We start from the raw sequence: 2,544 nt of genomic DNA on the forward strand, positions 1-2,544 counted from the left end.
ACAGATATCGGCGCCTCGCCGAGGTTCGCTGGCGTCTCCTGCAGTGCGCATGAATCGTATACACGCCAAGAGCGCATATGCTGGGCGCGTACGCCCAAGAAGGGCCCTTGGAGTTGGCGGCACCATGTATCGTGTTACCGTTACCAGAGTGCCGGGAGCCTGCGCGCCAGGCACCCGGCAGCTGCGCGTACGCCTGCTGTATCGGGACTAATTAGAGGTCTCACCGAGATTTGAACTCGGATCGCTTGATTCAGAGTCCAGAGTGCTAACCGTGTCAGCTGCAGCCAGCTGCTGTTCGCATGTCAAGAATAACGACCTTCCTCATTTAAAATCGAATTTCAAAAATTGAATTCGGCTTACTTTTATCGTTTTTTATCGGTTTCAACCGAAAAGTCCTACCTCTATAGACATCAAGCATGGCGCTACCGCTGGGCGTGTATTGCGCCCCACCACTACGCACGCGCTGATTGGTCCCGACTCAGCAGGCTTGTTGACGGGAACGTGTCCCTCAGGGCGATCTGCGCATGCGCAGTGGCGGCTCACAGTACGCGTAGTTTTAGCGAACATTACGTGATGCACTGGGAAGGCATTCTTTTTATTGTTCGAGGCCTATTTTGAAAAACGAATGCACAATAATTATATGGGTCATTGTATAGTACATAAGGAGGTCCGAAATTCAAAATTTGTTCGGGGGCCTAAGATGAGTAATAATTGCAGAAAAGAAAAAAGGAACACAGTTTGGAAGGCGATGCAGAGAAATCAGTTGGAATAAAGGTCATAGAATAAGAGCCGCCAACACAGGCCAAACGTATCTCACAAAGTCGACATAATCACGGCACATTAAAGCGGTCTTAAAACAGCAAGAATTAACATGAACCCGAATTGAAACGTACACCATCGTGCAAGGTTGTATCAGCAACCAATTGTATAGTTTTTCTCCTTTTTTTTTTGAAATTATCATGCGGAACGGCCAGATTTCATGTTAGAGGTCAGCGAGTTGCTATGGCTAAGAATTAACAGCGTTATTTGCTGTCGCCTTGGGCAACATCAAACTGCAATTCTGAGAGGGCCTTCAACAACTTCGATAGGGGATCGTCATCGGCTGTGCTATTTTCAGTCCTGCGTCTCAGGAGCCTGTCACGCTTCCTTCCCGCCTTAACTCTGCGTTTCGCCGCTCGCGTCAAGATTGTGGTCAAGGGGGCCGCGAGGGCTTCGCGAAGAAATTCATTTGGCACGTCTTTAAGGTTCCACGGTGGTTCAAGGTTACAACAGTTGGTCAAGAGGCCCACGAAGGTACCGCCTAGCGTACGAATGGCCCCAGATGCCTCGGCAGCGATGAGCGGTTTCTCGTGGGAGCGCCTTCGGCGAGCATTCATACCGGCCAGGTCCAAGTAGAAGGCGCCGATGAGGAACGCATACCCTGCCTCGAGTAAATTTTCCGCGCCCCGGTTCTCGGCCTGGTAGATGCGCCATACAAAGTTGAAACCGGGTCCGCACGCAAACCGCACGCGGTTCAGCAGGATCCACCTCATGGTTTCACTCGGCAGTCTGGCGGCGATGTCGTCCCATGGGATCGCCGTGGACATGGACGGCACGTACTTGGCCATGTCGCCGAGAGTGCGTGCTGCGTTGGCGGCAGGGACGAACGTCTTGGTTTTGGTGTCGTACCCAGTGGGTGGTTTGGCCGTCGCGTCGTCGATGCTGCGGTTCATGCAGTTATCGAACAGCAAGCACGCCGACAGCCTGCTCCAGGTGAGCTTGTCCGGACCCGCATCGCCCTTTCCGATCACGAACCCGTCTTCCTGATGCACGTCGCCGTCACAATCGGCGGCCCTTTTCCTGATGGCCGCGCGTTCGTTCCTTCCCTTCACTACGAACCTGTACATATGGTCCATTCGAGGAGGCCGGCGTCCAACGCCTTGTCGCGGAGTTCCGAGTAGACGCCCTTGTAGATGTTCTCTACATCGATGGGGTTAGGATGAGATGGAGGGAGGTCGCTTAGGTCAAAACCACAGCCAGAAATGTCGTCAAGGTCTATGTCAAGGACATCTTCAAGGGATCCTTCCGACATGGCGCACCAACGATGCTGCCGTTCAAACCGCTCGGCGCAGAAAACAGTTTGATCGATCGCGACGGCAGTAAAACGCCCCTAGGGAGGATAAAAAGAAAAGGGAAAGAACGATAACGCGCTGCAGTGGCTGCAGCTCCTCTTCCGACTGCCGGTAATCAGCAAGAACGATAACGCGCTGCAGTGGCTGCAGCTCCTCTTCCGACTGCCGGTAATCAGCAGCGTGACGCATAATGTTATCTCTGCCAGTGTCGGCCTCTTTATCTCTCGTTACGGGTTAAAAACAAAAAAAAAACAAGCAAAAACGGCACAGGGTGGAGCATTAATACTGAAACACGTATTGTTGGCGGTTGCCAAGCGTAAACGCCCACGAAATAATTTGTAGTCGAATTTTTCTTTCGCGCTGTTTCGGTTTCAGCAACCGAATTATGGCTGCGACGTCAAAGGTCCGCACTCGTCACGAGTAGTATGAAATA

At 52.2% G+C, this 2,544-nt stretch overlaps 1 pseudogene; it reads right to left on the reverse strand.

Moving 5' to 3' along the window:
* Positions 1–576: 576 nt before the first annotated feature.
* Positions 577–2,197, reverse strand: LOC149358841 (uncharacterized; annotated as a pseudogene).
* Positions 2,198–2,544: the final 347 nt, after the last annotated feature.

The sequence above is a fragment of the Amblyomma mixtum genome, chromosome 2, assembly GCF_055824585.1.
Source record: "Amblyomma mixtum isolate Tamu chromosome 2, ASM5582458v1, whole genome shotgun sequence".
NCBI lineage: Eukaryota > Metazoa > Arthropoda > Arachnida > Ixodida > Ixodidae > Amblyomma > Amblyomma mixtum.